We start from the raw sequence: 21,646 nt of genomic DNA on the forward strand, positions 1-21,646 counted from the left end.
TACTTTAAGATATAATCTAGAAGAAAATAAGGATATTGAAACGGTTCATGAACTCTATTTCAATAAAGGACACTATGGGGAACTTTGAAAAATAGTTATTGAGTATAATTAGACAGACTTGTTGCTAGGCAGAGGAGTAATGAGATATATGGCAAATTTTGCAAAATATACAATGAAGGTACACAAACATTCATACCCAAACAAAGCAAAATGCTAGGTAAGAACAAAGCATTTGGCCCGTAGGAGAAAGGAGATACCCACAAGACTAGAATACAAGTCATTAACAAGCATGCAAGTATAATACATAATACATGCAGACATATATAATCCAAAAAAATGTCAAATTTACGTACTTATTATTACATTACAAATATCCAAGGTTTTGAAGACACGTTTCCTCTTGCGCCCAACGAGTGAATACTGAGACCAGACCCCATAGGTCCCTATCCTCCTCATCATTCGTCTCACTGTGTCTCCACAGCTTGCACCGCCCATTTGAGACAGCGTCTGGACCTGTTAAAATAATGCATAAGCTGTAAGGTAATAGAGAATAATATATATCTTTCAATCTCAACATTAGATTTTCTAATTTCCAACTGTATTAAATAAATAGCATTAAAATATTTTCCTTCTTAACTATTACAAAAATCAACGAATTTGAGTAACTTTTGCTTTTGTTTTATTTGTACCTTAAACATAACACTGAACAATCAATTATGTGCCACCCCACCTTCCTTCATCTGCAAAAAAACTAATCAAAAGACATATGTACAAGGCTAAAAAAATTCAGCAACACTTACCATACTCAGGCTAAAAGAATTAAGCAACACTTACCATACTCTTTTTATATTCACTGTTAACTTTTAGCTCATGTGACAGACTTTCCACCTGCTCAACAGTTTCAAGTGGGGATGGAAGAATGTCTTCCAGGATTGGTATATCTCCATGTGTTTTTGACATATGGGTTTCCGTCATTTTGACAATATTCAGGATATCCCCTGATAAAAATGTCAATTTTGATAATTCCTTCATTATGTATTCCATTTTTTCTGTTACTGCAAAAAAAAAAGGCTTACTAGAACAAGCATTTAGTGTTGCATATATATGATATATGTATTGATCCTTAGTGGATCCTATTTTAGTGACAGACACATTGGTGTCAGGTCACTGTCAAATGGGCTACTGTCATGTAGCCTTCAATTATGTAACCTCTCCCATTCTATGATAGGGGTGACACAGGGCAGCATCCTTAGACCCCCTCCTATTTGTTATATACATCAATGATCTGCTTTATGTCTCTAACATGATTAAACCTGTATTGTTTGATGATACTACCATCATCTACTTAGTTGCTTTACAAGAATGTAAAATTTCAAGTCTGTACTCTCCCTCAATGTATTTTCTTGTATGTATAACAAAAAATAATCAACACATAATAAATCGGTACTTACTAGATTTTTCGAAAGGAGAGCTTTCAGTTCTGTCTTGTCTTGGAGTTTGAGGGGAAGGTTTTGTACTCGGCCTGTAGATAGACTTGTTGGTCCCACAAGATTCTGTCAGGGGTGGAAGCGTATTAGCATTGTATAGAAAATATTTACAAAATAGTTTTAAATACATAAAACTACAAATAGAAATTATTGAATTATTACATTAGCTTATAGCTTTTATGAATGCATTAAAAAATTTTGTTTCACACAATGGAGCGACACCATTTAAAGTGTTTCCATCACCCTGAAGGCTGGTAAAAATATATTACATTAAAATCATACACAAGTACGTTACTATCTGTGTATGTAAATGTTTCAACAGTTACTTAAAGCTTACCAGTTCTGTCTTGTCTAGGAGTTTGAGGGGAAGGTATTTTACTGGGCCTGTAGAGAGACTTGCTGGTCCCACATGATTCTGTCAGGGGTGGAAGCGTATTAGCATTGTATAGAAAATATTTACAAAATAGTTTTAAATACATAAAACTACAAATAGTAATTATTGAATTATTACATTAGCTTATAGCTTTTATGAATGCATTAAAAAATTTTGTTTCACACAATGGAGCGACACCATTTAAAGTGTTTCCATCACCCTGAAGGCTGGTAAAAATATATTACATTAAAATCATACACAAGTACGTTACTATCTGTGTATGTAAATGTTTCTCCAGTTACTTAAAGCTTACCAGTTCTGTCTTGTCTAGGAGTTTGAGGGGAAGGTATTTTACTGGGCCTGTAGAGAGACTTGCTGGTCCCACATGATTCTGTCAGGGGTGGAAGCGTATTAGCATTGTATAGAAAATATTTACAAAATAGTTTTAAATACATAAAACTACAAATAGTAATTATTGAATTATTACATTAGCTTATAGCTTTTATGAATGCATTAAAAAATTTTGTTTCACACAATGGAGCGACACCATTTAAAGTGTTTCCATCACCCTGAAGGCTGGTAAAAATATATTACATTAAAATCATACACAAGTACGTTACTATCTGTGTATGTAAATGTTTCTCCAGTTACTTAAAGCTTACCAGTTCTGTCTTGTCTAGGAGTTTGAGGGGAAGGTTTTGTACTCGGCCTGTAGATAGACTTGTTGGTCCCACAAGATTCTGTCAGGGGTGGAAGCATATTAGCATTGTATAGAAAATATTTACAAAATAGTTTTAAATACATAAAACTACAAATAGTAATTATTGAATTATTACATTAGCTTATAGCTTTTATGAATGCATTAAAAAATTTTGTTTCACACAATGGAGCGACACCATTTAAAGTGTTTCCATCACCCTGAAGGCTGGTAAAAATATATTACATTAAAATCATACACAAGTACGTTACTATCTGTGTATGTAAATGTTTCTCCAGTTACTTAAAGCTTACCAGTTCTGTCTTGTCTAGGAGTTTGAGGGGAAGGTTTTGTACTCGGCCTGTAGATAGACTTGTTGGTCCCACAAGATTCTGTCAGGGGTGGAAGCGTATTAGCATTGTATAGAAAATATTTACAAAATAGTTTTAAATACATAAAACTACAAATAGTAATTATTGAATTATTACATTAGCTTATAGCTTTTATGAATGCATTAAAAAATTTTGTTTCACACAATGGAGCGACACCATTTAAAGTGTTTCCATCACCCTGAAGGCTGGTAAAAATATATTACATTAAAATCATACACAAGTACGTTACTATCTGTGTATGTAAATGTTTCTCCAGTTACTTAAAGCTTACCAGTTCTGTCTTGTCTAGGAGTTTGAGGGGAAGGTTTTGTACTCGGCCTGTAGATAGACTTGTTGGTCCCACAAGATTCTGTCAGGGGTGGAAGCGTATTAGCATTGTATAGAAAATATTTACAAAATAGTTTTAAATACATAAAACTACAAATAGTAATTATTGAATTATTACATTAGCTTATAGCTTTTATGAATGCATTAAAAAATTTTGTTTCACACAATGGAGCGACACCATTTAAAGTGTTTCCATCACCCTGAAGGCTGGTAAAAATATATTACATTAAAATCATACACAAGTACGTTACTATCTGTGTATGTAAATGTTTCTCCAGTTACTTAAAGCTTACCAGTTCTGTCTTGTCTAGGAGTTTGAGGGGAAGGTTTTGTACTCGGCCTGTAGATAGACTTGTTGGTCCCACAAGATTCTGTCAGGGGTGGAAGCGTATTAGCATTGTATAGAAAATATTTACAAAATAGTTTTAAATACATAAAACTACAAATAGTAATTATTGAATTATTACATTAGCTTATAGCTTTTATGAATGCATTAAAAAATTTTGTTTCACACAATGGAGCGACACCATTTAAAGTGTTTCCATCACCCTGAAGGCTGGTAAAAATATATTACATTAAAATCATACACAAGTACGTTACTATCTGTGTATGTAAATGTTTCTCCAGTTACTTAAAGCTTACCAGTTCTGTCTTGTCTAGGAGTTTGAGGGGAAGGTATTTTACTGGGCCTGCAGATAGACTTGCTGGTCCCACATGATTCTGTCAGGGGTGGAAGCGTATTAGCATTGTATAGAAAATATTTACCAAATAGTTTTAAATACAAAATAGTTCTGTCCAGTTCTGTCTTGTTCTGTTAAAAAGAAAACCATCATTCAAAAAGAAATAAAATGTTTTCAATTAAATTAAATTACCTGATTCCTGTATCATATTATTTTGATGTTCATCTAGAGTCAGCTTACACTCGGCAGTCTTTCGGGGCATGGAAACAGTTACTTTTCTTGGTGGTGAATCTTCACTGTCTGAAACAAAAACGTTTAATGCATTCAGAAAAACTATTAACATATATCTATATATATATTTTAATATATTACCTAGCAAAATATATTACCTAGTAAATAAGATTATTTGTTCCATTAAGCCAATCATGTTTCATTTTTTTAACAATTATTTTGAATAACTCTAAACATTCATTCCTACATACCTCTATCCACATCATTTGGTATTCTTCTGTATTTTACTGCCCTATGGTGATAACTTGTGTCTGTGTCACTTTCCATATTTGACGTTTCTTCTGCCTTTTTAAGGTGTTTTAGGGCAAGTTCCCAAGTACCTATAATAAAAATTAGAGTATATATAATTCATTATTACGAAACTTTGTATAACATCAAAACATTGAGAAATTTTTGATTTAACCATATGAATCAATGCTTGTATTTAATTACTATCAATGGAATAAATCTTGCTGATGTTGAAACGTCTCCATTTCGATGGGTCTGGTATTTCTCCTCTTTTGGCTTTGATGATTGGTTTTCACGTGGCCAATAGCCCACGTTTGATCCCTGGAAAGGGGACATATATTTGTAAATATATGTATATGTAAATGTATGTCTCATAAATCGAGGCCCCACTGTATTTCATATATTATATACATATATATCTCTAAATCTATCAACATATATCATATACACATATTTTAAATACTAATGTTTTAATTTTGCAAATAAACAATATATATATATATTGACTTACATCAGATGCACTAAACATCCATTTGATATGGATGATTGACAATTCTCCTTCTTCATCTTCCACAACGATGTATTTATTTTCAGATTCAGCCATCTACAAATTTAAACTGATTAGGGACATTTTCTGCAGCACATTATCAGTGTCTAAGAAAATAAGCAGTCACTAATTTTATATAGTACTAAACAACAATGTTAACCTTAATTCTAATATGTTATGATGGTGAACAATACTTTTTACTAAAGTTAAAAGTTTGCAATGTAAGCAAAGAGTATTCCTACAGCTTGCACAAGAATCAAAAACAATCACAAGAAACTTACTAGTCATAAATCATGTAGTATTGACAAGAAGATATAAGTACTTTCTGTTTTCTTGATTAACATTCCTCTGGTTGATGTGTTAATCCTATACACTTTTTTTAAAAAGTCCTTACGTGGATTAACATTGAAGGCCCCAAATATTCTTGAATCACAAGGACTAGTAAATATTGGGCTTTGAAAAGGATATACCCTAACAATGAAGTAATTTTCTTCACTTCTTCGGCTGTGTACAGTCCTTAACACTTCACAGCAATTATATCCAGGTAACGAATATACATTGTTAGGAAATTTATGAGAAATTTTATTATCTGGAGATGTTTTATAAATCATGGTATTTTCAGCCTCCTTTATTCTTTTTGTAATTTGGACAATTGGATTTTTACTTGATCTGACCATCTTTTTCAGCTGATGCAAATAATTTTCAAATGGAAAAGCTGAACAACTGTCAAGAGTACCATGTTCCTCAGCATCTGCTGTTAGGTGAATCAAACTGTGAACATTGTAGACTAGAAAATCTTTCCCATACAGATCACCACACCTTGATACAAAATTCAGCAAAAGGTCATGAGCATATTTGCCGTATTTTAAGGACATACATGTGGGCGAAACAAGAAAACTTATACCAACACTGAGAGTAAGGAAATGATCATACATCTCTTGGGGTAGAATACCTTTCAATACAAGCTTTCCTGTGTAGAGAAGAAACTGTCTGTATTCAGTTGCCTTCCATCTGTCAATTTCTTCCAAACCTCGTGGTTTACGTGCAAAAATATTGGGCACAAAATCTTTTATGCTCACCAATCTAGCACTAATTTCAGAAATCTGGCGGCTACATAATTTAAATGTGTTTTTCCGTATCCAGGTGACAAGAAGTCGCTTCATAACACCTAGGCACACCTGGTGCATATAGTCAATGGGAAACGCTGCAATTAAGTCTATGTTCAAGTCACAGAATGGTGATTTACCATGATGATGTTGCGAGTTAGATTGATTACGGAAGCGTGTGTCTGTTCTAATGGTTAAATTTGTTACTTCTGGATATGTCATTTTCCCCATCCAAGTACCTTTCTGTTCACATTTGTCACAGCCATAATAACCTGAAAACAGTTTTATGGACTTCACCATAGCCTTAGCAGGTGCATCACAATTACACATTGTAATTTTATGTTGATAGTTCTGTTACCATACTGAATCCCATGCAACAAAAGGTCATCCATATCAGATATAAAATCATATAAGAAATTTAAATCACTTGGCTTAGAACGTCCATACATGAGGACAACTGGAAAGACTTTCAAAGGTGTAATATTCATTACTGCACAGAGAACTGGCCACAAAGCATCATTTTTGCTTCTAAATATAGGAAGGCCATCAATGTTACATGACAATAATAATTGTCTCAGTCCTTTTATAGTTGCTTTTGGATATCTACTTATGTTTTTTAACAGTTCCTCTTTTAACCCAAAGTAGACATATTTCATTCCAGATTTTTGCTGAGTTTCTATGTACCTTTCAGAACTGATTAGTGTCCGAGCTGTTTTTGGTAAGTAGTCAATTCCCATTTGCCTCAAAATTTTTAATAATTCATCAACAGCATTGTGTGTAACACCATTCTTGTTTACCCACTGAATTAATAAATTCTGTGGGTAAACAAGTGAATGATGATTATCATGGTCATCATTCTCCTCCTCACTTTGAGAATTAGATAATACATCATGAATATCAGTAAGATTCATGTGTAAATCATCAATTTCAGAGCCTAATCCATACTCTTGATTTGACTCAGCTTCAAAAGAACTAATGTCATTGTCTGACGACTCAATCTCTGAACTTGATGCTGCCTCAGTAAGATTAATGGGTTCACTAGTGTGTACAGCTGTATTTGGATGCATTTTGTGTATACGTTTTAGCCTTCTTGATACTTGCATCCATCTGTTGTTGTATTGGAGTCGCTTTTTTCGCTTATACTCGTACATTCTGTTAAAGAGTGTCAAATTTCTACATTAGACTACCATATTACCTATATTATTGTTAATAATGTATTGACAGATGCAATATGTATTAAAATTCTAAAAATAAGTCATTCATTATATACAATGTGTGATAATTAAAGCTGGTGCATATAACATCCTTGTCAGGCACATGCAAAAGTGAACACTTCCAGAATTGGAGACATGCAGAAATGTAACATATGGAAATAGAGGCATGCCAAAACAAAGACATGCATAAATTCAAATTCTTATCGAAATAATTTCTAGTGATTATTATATAAATTATTCCATCAGTACTAGATCAAATATTCAATACCATCCTCCCATTGGAAAGAGTAATCATGTCCTGTTGGACATTAATTATATGTTGAGATATAATCTAAAAGAAAATAGGGACATTGAAATTGTTGTTAAACTCTATTTCAATAAAGGACACTATAGGGAACCTAGAACCCTGTATTACAAGTGTAAGTGATAATTTTGGAAAATTTAATTAAAGCTAATTGTGTAGGACACCTGGAGATATGGTGCCCATATCTAAAGAATCACATCAACTGGTAAAGGTATAGACTTGCCAATAAGTGGCTCCCAGGTTAGAGGCATAAAATGCCAAAACTAGATGGTAGAATAAAAAGAGGATATTGTAAAAGGTAACCAAACAAAGATGCCACAGAAATATTAGAAAATTAACTTTCGCAAGCAGCGTGGTAGACTTGGTTGGAACAAGTTAGGTGAGAGGGGTGGTGGAGGCCAAAACCATAATCATAATCATCTGTATCAAACCTTATTACAGGTAAAACCAGTAGGCAGTCTACTGTATTTTATCAAACCGTTATTAGTATAATAGATCTCGTAATAATTTTGCAAAAAATAATGGCATTTACTATTTTTAAAAGATTATTAGCAAATTTACAGAAATGGTGCATTCGGAAGACAAAACCGTGGTAGACATGGTTGGAACAAGTTAGGTGAGAGGGTGGTGGAGGCCAAAACCATAATCATAATCATCTGTATCAAACCTTATTACAGGTAAAACCAGTAGGCAGTCTACTGTATTTTATCAAACCGTTATTAGTATAATAGATCTCGTAATAATTTTGCAAAAATAATGGCATTTACTATTTTTAAAAGATTATTAGCAAATTTACAGAAATGGTGCATTCGGAAGACAAAACCAATTTTTCACTTTTGACAATTGAGCACCTGCTACATCCAGATTCTAAAAAAGTTCGTAAAACCCAGGGGCCATAGACCGGCTATGAAAGAAAATTTGAGAAAACCCTGGGGCCATAGAACGGCTATTTAATCCCCTTGAACGGACCTGTGCATGGACCACTGAGGCATAAAAAAAAACATGGGCCATAGACCGGCTTGGGAAAAAGAAGTTCGTAAAACCCTGGGGCCATAGAACGGCTATTTAATCCCCTTGAACGGACATGTGCATGGACCACTGAGGCATCGAAAAAAAACATGGGCCATAGACCGGCTTGGGAAAACAAGCTAGGTTAGGCTAGGTAAAAAAGAAAGGAGCTACGTTAGACTATGTATGTTTAAATCTCTGATTTAAACAGAGCCAGTGTTCAGTCAAATAACTGAATTTATCAAATCTTATCCTTGTATAATATACAAGCTGATGTGAGATCCCTGTCTACAGGTGGACTGGAACTTCTATCAACTAATCCATACATCAAACCTGTCCCTTACAGCCCACAATCTATCATTAGGAAAACCATGTGAGAAATCTTTAAGGAATTCTGATAAAGAAAGAGATCTAGGGGTGGTTCTAAATAGAAAACTATCACCTGAGGACCACATAAAGAACATTGTGTGAGGAGCCTATGCCATGCATTCCAACTTCAACAGCATGTTGTGGGGTGCCGATATTGTGTGCTAGGTTAGGCTAGGTTAGGCTAGGTAAAAAAGAAAGGAGCTACGTTAGACTATGTATGTTTAAATCTCTGATTTAAACAGAGCCAGTGTTCAGTCAAATAACTGAATTTATCAAATCTTATCCTTGTATAATATACAAGCTGATGTGAGATCCCTGTCTACAGGTGGACTGGAACTTCTATCAACTAATCCATACATCAAACCTGTCCCTTACAGCCCACAATCTATCATTAGGAAAACCATGTGAGAAATCTTTAAGGAATTCTGATAAAGAAAGAGATCTAGGGGTGGTTCTAAATAGAAAACTATCACCTGAGGACCACATAAAGAACATTGTGTGAGGAGCCTATGCCATGCATTCCAACTTCAACAGCATGTTGTGGGGTGCCGATATTGTGTGCTAGGTTAGGCTAGGTTAGGCTAGGTAAAAAAGAAAGGAGCTACGTTAGACTATGTATGTTTAAATCTCTGATTTAAACAGAGCCAGTGTTCAGTCAAATAACTGAATTTATCAAATCTTATCCTTGTATAATATACAAGCTGATGTGAGATCCCTGTCTACAGGTGGACTGGAACTTCTATCAACTAATCCATACATCAAACCTGTCCCTTACAGCCCACAATCTATCATTAGGAAAACCATGTGAGAAATCTTTAAGGAATTCTGATAAAGAAAGAGATCTAGGGGTGGTTCTAAATAGAAAACTATCACCTGAGGACCACATAAAGAACATTGTGTGAGGAGCCTATGCCATGCATTCCAACTTCAACAGCATGTTGTGGGGTGCCGATATTGTGTGCTAGGTTAGGCTAGGTTAGGCTAGGTAAAAAAGAAAGGAGCTACGTTAGACTATGTATGTTTAAATCTCTGATTTAAACAGAGCCAGTGTTCAGTCAAATAACTGAATTTATCAAATCTTATCCTTGTATAATATACAAGCTGATGTGAGATCCCTGTCTACAGGTGGACTGGAACTTCTATCAACTAATCCATACATCAAACCTGTCCCTTACAGCCCACAATCTATCATTAGGAAAACCATGTGAGAAATCTTTAAGGAATTCTGATAAAGAAAGAGATCTAGGGGTGGTTCTAAATAGAAAACTATCACCTGAGGACCACATAAAGAACATTGTGTGAGGAGCCTATGCCATGCATTCCAACTTCAACAGCATGTTGTGGGGTGCCGATATTGTGGGCTAGGTTAGGCTAGGTTAGGCTAGGTAAAAAAAAAGGAGCTACGTTAGACTATGTATGTTTAAATCTCTGATTTAAACAGAGCCAGTGTTCAGTCAAATAACTGAATTTATCAAATCTTATCCTTGTATAATATACAAGCTGATGTGAGATCCCTGTCTACAGGTGGACTGGAACTTCTATCAACTAATCCATACATCAAACCTGTCCCTTACAGCCCACAATCTATCATTAGGAAAACCATGTGAGAAATCTTTAAGGAATTCTGATAAAGAAAGAGATCTAGGGGTGGTTCTAAATAGAAAACTATCACCTGAGGACCACATAAAGAACATTGTGTGAGGAGCCTATGCCATGCATTCCAACTTCAACAGCATGTTGTGGGGTGCCGATATTGTGTGCCATCACATGTAAACCAATCAAGCCCACAAATACGTCAACATGGACCAGCATTACACCGTCTAACATACTCTGTCAGATGTAACAACTAAATTTGTGAATTCAAGACCTAATCTATTGCATAACACAGTGTTAGTACGAGAAAAACATTACTTACATTCGAAGCCGTGTTTTAAAATGGCGCGGACCTTGGTCTACTGACGCTCCACACTGTGTGTTCGTTTGCGTATGATGAACGTGTGACAATTTACTACAACAATTATTTAATTATTCTTATTCTTTATTTTACTATTTTTAGGGTACATGAAATTTCCAAATTATTTGCACACAATAATATAATTGCATTGTCATAACCTTTATATATTACGGAAAATACGATGACATGAACGAAGTCAAAGTGAAGTTGAAGTCAAAGTCATTCGCCGAACGTATTAGTCATTTTTTTTCTCCCAAACGATAAGGGATAACAAATCCACAGAGCATATAAGTGTAGAGTAAAGTCAATTTTATTCAGGAAAGTACATACATAGTTGATTTACAAACATAATGTTGGATTTATAGATAGAGCTAGTGCATACAATACCTAAAGCCAATATAGTAGGCATATAGCATTTCAGGCAACCGGGCAGTATATATGGACCCCTTACTCAAATCTCTGAATATGTTAGATATTAAGTCCCTGCACATACTCTCATGTGTATTTTATATATATAAAACGCTGCACTGTAATGTCAATCCTGACCCTAAAAGCTTCCTAGAAGGTTGTAACAGATCCCATGAGCACCACACCAGAAACAAATACCTGTAGGTGTGTACTGATGGTGCCTTATAGTGTGTACTCGTACCTTATGGTGTGTACTGGGGCCTTATGGTGTATACTGGTGGGAATGGGAACTGTAATGTCAATCCTGACCCTAAAAGCTTCCTAGAAGGTTGTAACAGATCCCATGAGCACCACACCAGAAACAAATACCTGTAGGTGTGTACTGATGGTGCCTTATAGTGTGTACTCGTACCTTATGGTGTGTACTGGGGCCTTATGGTGTATACTGGTGGGAGTGTGGGAACTGGGCGAAGCATTAGCCGTGATTTCAGCAGGGACGACACTGGTGTGATGCAGGGCTTTGAATGTTTATACTGATTTCACTGTCCTGACATTATTTCTGGAGCTACGTATTTCATTTTTATAGCAATGTGTTCGCAATAGAAAGTTCTATAAGAACATGGGTAGAGTTGGCCAACACAGCGTCAAATAAATTTGCGGCGAATAAAATCTTACGCGTGTTTGTACCCGTGAGCGTCAAAAGTTTTTACTTTGCTCATGTTTTTCAAGTTTATACTTGTTTCACACCGTTTTTTTTGTATAGTGTTCGGAATAAAATTCCCTACACAGACATATGCATATCAAATACAATTCCTTGGAATTCACAGCTGTAGAGATGACGGAAAACACACAACCGGAACCCGCTCTTAATTGACACTCCAACTCACACCCGCAACACCCACAAAAAAAGTTTCTCTTGTTTCATGTATACTTTAGTTTTCGTGCTACAGTTCTCATTTAGGTATCAAAATATTCCTAAGAAAATAGACTACAATACTGAAACAATCTAAGACAATTATGTGTACTTACCAAAGCAAAGACGATTGTAGTAAAATAAGTTGAGCATTTTATCTCCACTCCACCTCCTTCAGGTACTGATTCCTGAAGTTGCTCAACAGATGTTCCTAGGTGGAGTGAAGCTGATGTAGGTGGTTATTTCTTGTCCACCCAATACACCCTTTTCCTGTGATAAGTGGTGTAACAAGGTATGACGCAAAGTGGAACATCGCATGTCTTGCACGCTATACCAGTTTCCTTCCTGATACCCGACTTTGAACACACTTCACACCTGCGACGTTTGGGGATTTTTACCAGCTCATGTTTCAATTTATAAGTTTCAATTTTAGTTGTTGCAGGCCACTCTGCCTTGTCAAATTTCAATAAAGACCAAATAGCAACTTCATGGAACTAGAGCAGAGTTAGTTTCCTTCGATCATCTGTGTTGGCCTTGTACAATGCATGTACAATGCATTGAGTAAAGACCAAATAGCAACTTCATGGAACTAGAGCAGAGTTAGTTTCCTTCGATCATCTGTGTTGGCCTTGTACAATGCAACCACAAGTTGACATTGAATGTGAATTAACAATGAGACAAGTAAGATTTATACTAATACATTTATACTAACTCTGTTGAGCGTTGACCATTTATACATCAAATCTGTTGATGTGAGCACTTTAGTTTAGTCTGCCGTTTAAAGAAAAAAAGAGCATATCAATGGTATATCACAGAAAACGAATTTATCATAAACTCATGTATTTGTCTTATCATATTGAACTGCATTCATATTTTTAATATATAACAATATGAATATACAAATTTCTGTAAATCCCCTACCTTGTTGGAATCTGTGGAAATGAATGAGCAAATGTGCTGGCTGAAGGCGCTGAAGGAAACCACATTGGTTTCATTTTGGATACAAATGTCCATGGAAATTCAAAATGGAAACTAATTATATAGTTGAACCTGCAGAGACGAGTTTAAGAATCTGTGTTGAGAGTGATGGACACAGCCTTCACAATTATACTTCAGAGAATGTAAACATCTAAGAGTCATTAGAAATATGTGTAGAATAATAAACCCTACATTGTTTGAGTTAGGGAAAACACCATTTGTGATATATAGATACTATAGCTGTTCCTAAAGATTCACCCTTTTTTGCACCAGCAAGATAACATATAAGATTTTAAGAGTTGACGAATGTTAATATTCTTGTTTGATAAACTGTGAACTTGAGACATAGTTAATAAGAACATATTAACACAACTAAATGTTTTCAGAATCCTTAACACCACTTTCCAACAACTTATATAATTTATATAAATTATTTTAGAGAATAATACATAAATTATATATTTAAACATGATATAGTGTTTAGTGGAATGTATAAGGAGTCAAATTGTGTTAAAAAGAGCAATTTTTAGAAAATTTGGAAAAATACTTTTTTCTGTTCAAATTATAAATATTATAAAGGTTTCACTCAGCCAATATATATCATTCACAATTTATTAATGAATTTTACAAAAAAACACCATAAATTTTATATTTAAACATGTAAAAACTATTTGTTTTACATTTGGAAGAAAATAATTGTAGAAAAACAATTTATAATTAAACCTTTGTGTTTGGATTTTTTGAGTAAAAGTTTCTCAAAGGCTTTCCTGCACCATTCTCAATGCAAATCATTCCCACACCTATGGCAAGAGATAGGCGAACGTTGTGTAGATGATTTGTGTTTGCTGGGTCAGGACTTGGCATATATTGGGTATAAAAAGTCATAAATTCAATGTGCGAATACGTGCATAGAGACAGAATTTGGCTTTAAAATATGGCTCAGGCCTCGAAATTGGGATGTTCGGGATATTTAAACACTGCATGGAGGTTTGGGACAAATATGACCAAACGTCGCTTTCAGTACTTCGCATATGTTGGGTATACAACACCGTAATTTCAAACTGCGAATACGTGCAGAGAGCCAGAATTTGGCTCTAAAATATGGCTCAGGCCTCGAAATTAGCATGTTTGGGATATTTTGAAAACTGCAGGGAGCTTTGGGACAAATGTGACCAAACGCCGCTTTCAGTACGTGGCATAAGTTGGGTATAAAAAGTCGTAATTTCAAACTGCGAATACGTGCACAGAGCCAGAATTTGGCTACAAAATATGGCTCAGGCCTTGAAATTGAGATGTTTGAGATATTCTGAAAACTGCAGGGGGGATTGGGACAGATGTGACCAAACGCCGCTTTTAGTACTTGGCATATGTTGGGTATAAAAAGTCGCATTTTCAAACTGCGAATACGTGCATAGAGCCAGAATTTGGCTACAAAATATGGCTCAGGCCTCGAAATTGGGATGTTTGGGATATTTTGAAAACTGCAGGGGAGTTTGCGCAAAATGTGACTCACTGCCACTTTCAGTAATTGGCATATGTTGGGTATAAAAAGTCGTAATATCAAAATATGAATACGTGCAGAGAGCCAGAATTTGGCTACAAAATATGGCTCAGCCCACGAAATTGGGATATTTGTGATATTTTGAAAACTGCAGGCGAGTTTGTGCAAAATGTGACTCACTGCTGCTTTCAGTACTTGGCATATGTTAGGTATAAAAAGGCGTGTTTTCAAACTGCGAATACGTGCATAGAGCAAGAATTTGGCTCCAAAATATGGCTCAGGCCTCGAAATTGGGATATTTGGAATATTTCGAAAACTGCAGGGGAGTTTGTGCAAAATGTGACTCACTGCCGCTTTCAGTACTTGGCATATGTTGGGTATTAAAAAGTCGTGTTTTCAAACTGCAAATACGTGCATAGAGCAAGAATTTGGCTCCAAAATATGGCTCAGGCCTCGAAATTGAGATGTTTGGGATATTTTGAAAACTGCAGGGGGGATTGGGACAGATGTGACCAAACGCCGCTTTTAGTACTTAGCATATGTTGGGTATAAAAAGTCGCAATTTCAAACTGCGAATACGTGCAGAGAGCCAGAATTTGGCTACAAAATATGGCTCAGGCCTCGAAATTGGGATGTTTGGGATATTTTGAAAACTGCAGGGGGGAACGAGACAAATGTGACCAAACGCATTGGCATATGTTGGGTATAAAAAAGTCGTAATTTCAAACTGCGAATACGTGCAGAGAGCCAGAATTTGGCTCCAAAATATGGATCAGGCCTCGAAATTGGGATATTTGGGATATTTTGAAAACTGCAGGGGAGTTTGTGCAAAATGTGACTCACTGCTGCTTTCAGTACTTGGCATATGTTGGGTATAAAAAGTCGTGTTTTCAAACTGCGAATACGTGCAGAGAGCCAGAATTTTTCTCCAAAATATGGCTCAGGCCTCGAAATTGGGATGTTTAGGATATTTTGAAAACTGCAGGGAGGTTTGGGACAAGTATGACCAAACGCCGCTTTCAGTACTTGGCATATGTTGGGTATACAAAGCCGTAATTTCAAACTGTGAATACGTGCAGAGAGCCAGAATTTGGCTCCAAAATATGGCTCAGGCCTCGAAATTGGGATGTTTGGGATATTTCGATAACTGCAGGGGAGTTTGTGCAAAATGTGACTCACTGCCACTTTCAGGACTTGGCATATATTGAGTATAAAAAGTCGTAATATCAAACTGCGAATACGTGCACAGAGCCGGAATTTGGCTCCAAAATATGGCTCAGGCCTTGAAATTGAGATGTTTGGGATATTCTGAAAACTGCAGGGGGGATTGGGACAGATGTGACCAAACGCCGCTTTTAATACTTGGCATATGTTGGGTATAAAAAGTCGCATTTTCATACTGCGAATACGTGTAGAGAGCCAGAATTTGGCTACAAAATATGGCTCAGGCCTCGAAATTGGGATGTTTGGGATATTTTGAAAACTGCAGGGGAGTTTGCGCAAAATGTGACTCACTGCCACTTTCAGTAATTGGCATATGTTGGGTATAAAAAGTCGTAATATCAAAATATGAATACGTGCAGAGAGCCAGAATTTGGCTACAAAATATGGCTCAGGCCTCGAAATTGGGATATTTGGGATATTTTGAAAACTGCAGGGGAGTTTGCGCAAAATGTGACTCACTGCCACTTTCAGTACTTGGCATATGTTGGATATAAAAAGTCGTAATATCAAAATATGAATACGTGCAGAGAGCCAGACGTTGGCTCCAAAATATGACTCAGGCCTCGAAATTGGGATGTTTGGGATATTTTGAAAACTGCAGGGGGTAAGGAGACAAATGTGACAAAACGCATAGGCATATGTTGGGTATAAAAAAGTCGTAATTTCAAACTGCGAATACGTGCAGAGTGCCAGAATTTGGCTCCAAAATATGACTCAGGCCTCGAAATTGGGATATTTGGGATATTTTGAAAACTGCAGGGGAGTTTGTGCAAAATGTCACTCAATGCTGCTTTCAGTACTTGGCATATGTTGGGTATAAAAAGTCGTGTCTTCAAACTGCGAATACGTGCAGAGAGCCAGAATTTTGCTCCAAAATATGGCTCAGGCCTCGAAATTGGGATATTTGGAATATTTCGAAAACTGCAGGGGAGTTTGCGCAAAATGTGACTCACCGCCGCTTTCAGTACTTGGCATATGTTGGGTATAAAAAAGTCGTGTTTTCAAACTGCGAATACTTGCATAGAGCAAGAATTTTGCTCCAAAATATGGCTCAGGCCTCGAAATTGGGATGTTTAGGATATTTTGAAAACTGCAGGGAGGTTTGGGACAAATATGACCAAACGCCGCTTTCAGTACTTGGCATATGTTGGGTATGCAAATCCGTAATTTTAAACTGCGAATACTTGCATAGAGCCAGAATTTGGCTCCAAAATATGGCTCAGGCCTCGAAATGGGGATGTTTGGGATATTTTGAAAACTGCAGGGGGGGTTGAGACAAATGTGACAAAACGCATTGGCATATGTTGGGTATAAAAAAGTCGTAATTTCAAACTGCGAATACGTGCAGAGAGCCAGAATTTGGCTCCAAAACATGACTAAGGCCTCGAAATTGGGATATTTGGGATATTTTGAAAAAGCAGGGGAGTTTGTGCAAAATGTGACTCGCTGCTGCTTTCAGTACTTGGAAGAGGTTGGGTATAAAAGTCGTAATTTCAAACTGCGAATACGTGCAGAGAGCCAGAATTTGGCTACAAAATATGGCCTAGGCCTCGAAATTGGGATGTTTGGGATATTTTGAAAACTGCAGAGGAGTTTGCGCAAATTGTGACTCACTGCCACTTTCAGTACTTGGCATATGTTGGGTATAAAAAGTCGTGTTTTCAAACTGCGAATACGTGCAGAGAGCCAGAATTTTGCTCCAAAATATGGCTCAGGCCTCGAAATTGGGATGTTTAGGATATTTTGAAAACTGCAGGGAGGTTTGGGACAAGTATGACCAAACGCCGCTTTCAGTACTTGGCATATGTTGGGTATACAAAGCCGTAATCTCAAACTGTGAATACGTGCAGAGAGCCAGAATTTGGCTCCAAAATATGGCTCAGGCCTCGAAATTGGGATGTTTGGGATATTTTGAAAACTGCAGGGGGGATTGAGACAAATGTGACCAAACGCATTGGCATATGTTGGGTATAAAAAAGTCGCAATTTCAAACTGCGAATACGTGCAAAGAGCCAGAATTTGGCTCCAAAACATGGCTAAGGCCTCGAAATTGGGATATTTGGGATATTTTAAAAACTGCAGGGGAGTTTGTGCAAAATGTGACTCACTGCCACTTTCAGGACTTGGCATATATTGGGTATAAAAAGTCATAAATTCAATTTGCGAATACGTTCATAGAGACAGAATTTGGCTGAAAAATATGGCTCAGGCCTCGAAATTGGGATGTTCGAGATATTTTGAAAACTGCAGGGAGGTTTGGGACAAATATGGCCAAACGTCGCTTTCAGTACTTCGCATATGTTGGGTATAAAAAGTCGTAATTTCAAACTGCGAATACGTGCAGAGAGCCAGAATTTGGCTCCAAAATATGGCTCATGCCTTGAAATTGAGATGTTTGGGATATTTTGAAAAGTGCAGGGGGGATTAGGACAGATGTGACCAAACGCCGCTTTTAGTACTTGGCATATGTTGGGTATAAAAAGTCGCATTTTCAAACTGCGAATACGTGCAAAGAGCCAGAATTTGGCTACAATATATGTCTCAGGCCTCGAAATTGGGATGTTTGGGATATTTTGAAAACTGCAGGGGAGTTTGCGCAAAATGTGACTCACTGCCACTTTCAGTACTTGGCATATGTTGGGTATAAAAATTCGTAATATCAAAATATGAATACGTGCAGAGAGCCAGAATTTGGCTACAAAATATGGCTCCGGCCTCGAAATTGGGATCTTTGGGATATTTTGAAAACTGCAGGGGAGTTTGCGCAAAATGTGACTCACTGCCGCTTTCAGTACTTGGCATATGTTGGGTATTAAAAAGTCGTATTTTCAAACTGCGAATACGTGCATAGACCAAGAATATGGCTCCAAAATATGGCTCAGGCCTCGAAATTGAGATGTTTGGGATATTTTGAAAACTGCAGGGGGGATTGGGACAGATGTGACCAAACGCCGCTTTTAGTACTTGGCATATGTTGGGTATAAAAAGTCGTAATTTCAAACTGCGAATACGTGCAGAGAGCCAGAATTTGGCTACAAAATATGGCTCAGGCCTCGAAATTGGGATGTTTGGGATATTTTGAAAACTGCAGGGGGAACGAGACAAATGTGACCAAACGCATTGGCATATGTTGGGTATAAAAAAGTCGTAATTTCAAACAGCGAATACGTGCAGAGAGCCAGAATTTGGCTCCAAAATATGGATCAGGCCTCGAAATTGGGATATTTGGGATATTTTGAAAACTGCAGGGGAGTTTGTGCAAAATGTGACTCACTGCTGCTTTCAGTACTTGGCATATGTTGGGTATAAAAAGTCGTGTTTTCAAACTGTGAATACGTGCAGAGAGCCAGAATTTTGCTCCAAAATATGGCTCAGGCCTCGAAATTGGGATGTTTAGGATATTTTGAAAACTGCAGGGAGGTTTGGGACAAGTATGACCAAACGCCGCTTTCAGTACTTGGCATATGTTGGGTATACAAAGCCGTAATTTCAAACTGTGAATACGTGCAGAGAGCCAGAATTTGGCTCTAAAATATGGCTCAGGCCTCTAAATTGGGATGTTTGGGATATTTCGATAACTGCAGGGGAGTTTGTGCAAAATGTGACTCACTGCCACTTTCAGGACTTGGCATATATTGAGTATAAAAAGTCATAAATTCAATGTGCGAATACGTGCATAGAGACAGAATTTGGCTTTAAAATATGGCTCAGGCCTCGAAATTGGGATGTTCGGGATATTTTAAAAACTGCATGGAGGTTTGGGACAAATATGACCAAACGTCGCTTTCAGTACTTCGCATATGTTGGGTATACAACACCGTAATTTCAAACTGCGAATACGTGCAGAGAGCCAGAATTTGGCTCTAAAATATGGCTCAGGCCTCGAAATTAGCATGTTTGGGATATTTTGAAAACTGCAGGGAGCTTTGGGACAAATGTGACCAAACGCCGATTTCAGTACTTGGCATAAGTTGGGTATAAAAAGTCGTAATTTCAAACTGCGAATACGTGCACAGAGCCGGAATTTGGCCTAAAAATTTGGCTCAGGCCTTGAAATTGAGATGTTTGGGATATTCTGAAAACTGCAGGGGGGATTGGGACAGATGTGACCAAACGCCGCTTTTAGTACTTGGCATATGTTGGGTATAAAAAGTCACATTTTCAAACTGCGAATACGTGCAGAGAGCCAGAATTTGGCTACAAAATATGGCTCAGGCCTCGAAATTGGGATGTTTGGGATATTTTGAAAACTGCAGGGGAGTTTGCGCAAAATGTGACTCACTGCCACTTTCAGTAATTGGCGTATGTTGGGTATAAAAAGTCGTAATATCAAAATATGAATACGTGCAGAGAGCCAGAATTTGGCTACAAAATATGGCACAGGCCTCGAAATTGGGATATTTGGGATATTTTGAAAACTGCAGGGGAGTTTGCGCAAAATGTGACTCACTGCCACTTTCAGTACTTGGCATATGTTGGATATAAAAAGTCGTAATATCAAAATATGAATACGTGCAGAGAGCCAGACGTTGGCTCCAAAATATGACTCAGGCCTCGATATTGGGATGTTTGGGATATTTAGAAAACTGCAGGGAGGTTTGGGACAAATGTGACCAAACGCCGCTTTCAGTACTTGGCATATTTTGGGAATAAAAAAGTCGCAATTTCAAACTACGAATACGTGCAGAGAGCCAGAATTTTGCTCCAAAATATGGCTCAGGCCTCGAAATTGGGATATTAGGAATATTTCGGAAACTGCAGGGGAGTTTGTACAAAATGTGACTCACTGCTGCTTTCAGGACTTGGCATATGTTGGGTATAAAAAGTCGTAATTTCAAACTGCGAGTACGTGCAGAGAGCCAGAATTTTGCTCCAAAATATGGCTCAGGCCTCGAAATTGAGATGTTTGGGATATTTTGAAAACTGCAGTGGGGATTGGGACAGATGTAACCAAACGCCGCTTTTAGTACTTGGCATATGTTGGGTATAAAAAGTCGTAATTTCAAACTGCGAATACGTGCAGAGAGCCAGAATTTGGCTACAAATTATGGCTCAGGCCTCGAAATTGGGATGTTTGGGATATTTTGAAAACTGCAGGGGGGAACGAGACAAATGTGACCAAACGCATTGGCATATGTTGGGTATAAAAAAGTCGTAATTTCAAACTGCGAATACGTGCAGAGAGCCAGAATTTGGCTCCAAAATATGGCTCAGGCCTCGAAATTGGGAGATTTGGGATATTTTGAAAACTGCAGGGGAGTTTGTGCAAAATGTGACTCACTGCTGCTTTCAGTACTTGGCATATGTTGGGTATAAAAAGTCGTGTTTTCAAACTGCGAATACGTGCAGAGAGCCAGAATTTTGCTCCAAAATATGGCTCAGGCCTCGAAATTGGGATGTTCGGGATATTTTGAAAACTGCAGGGAGGTTTGGGACAAATATGACCAAACTGTTACCTAGCAGTAAAATAGGTACCCGAATGTTAGTCAGCTGTCACGGGCTGCTTCCTGGGGGTGGTGGCCTGGTCGAGGACCAGGCCGCGGGGACACTAAAAAGCCCCGAAATCATCTCAAGATAACCTCAAGATAACGTCGCTTTCAGTACTTGGCATAAGTTGGGTATAAAAAGTCGTAATTTCAAACTGC

At 37.2% G+C, this 21,646-nt stretch overlaps 1 long non-coding RNA gene across 1 annotated transcript; it reads right to left on the minus strand.

Moving 5' to 3' along the window:
* Positions 1–3,951: 3,951 nt before the first annotated feature.
* On the minus strand, positions 3,952–4,755 carry LOC123750602 (uncharacterized). Its single transcript, XR_006772024.2, has 3 exons — positions 4,680–4,755; positions 4,439–4,567; positions 3,952–4,256 (listed from the first exon to the last, which is right to left on the minus strand). It is a non-coding gene; the product is annotated as an uncharacterized lncRNA (long non-coding RNA).
* Positions 4,756–21,646: the final 16,891 nt, after the last annotated feature.

This window comes from Procambarus clarkii, unplaced genomic scaffold, assembly GCF_040958095.1.
Source record: "Procambarus clarkii isolate CNS0578487 unplaced genomic scaffold, FALCON_Pclarkii_2.0 HiC_scaffold_1000, whole genome shotgun sequence".
NCBI lineage: Eukaryota > Metazoa > Arthropoda > Malacostraca > Decapoda > Cambaridae > Procambarus > Procambarus clarkii.